Source organism: Taurulus bubalis, assembly GCF_910589615.1.
Source record: "Taurulus bubalis genome assembly, chromosome: 5".
Lineage (NCBI taxonomy): Eukaryota > Metazoa > Chordata > Actinopteri > Perciformes > Cottidae > Taurulus > Taurulus bubalis.
The window spans coordinates 9,434,998-9,435,359 of record NC_136593.1 but is presented as its reverse complement, the minus strand read 5'-3'; positions in this window follow the sequence as shown (position 1 = coordinate 9,435,359).

Genomic DNA, 362 nt, shown 5'->3' with positions numbered 1-362 from the left:
TTTTCGTTAGGCCACAGATGAGCACACTCAACACAGGGATGAAAAGAGACAGAGAGGAGAATAAAATAAGAAGTTGTTGAGCTGCAATGAAAATTATATTTTATTTGACATTTGGAAGTTGTCCTCAATTAAAAGTATGTCGCTTTTTTTCATGAAAATTCAAGGAAAAGGCAACTTAAACATTCATAAAAAGCACATGGTTATAGTTGTATTGTGTACATTGTTCAGTTCAGATTATTGATCATGTGGTGATCAGTCATGTCATTCTGTCACTCCACTGAAGCTGCCTTTGTAAAAAAAAAAAAAAAAAAAAAAAAAAAAAAAAAAAAAAACAAAGGTTTGTCCAACATCAATCAGGACAT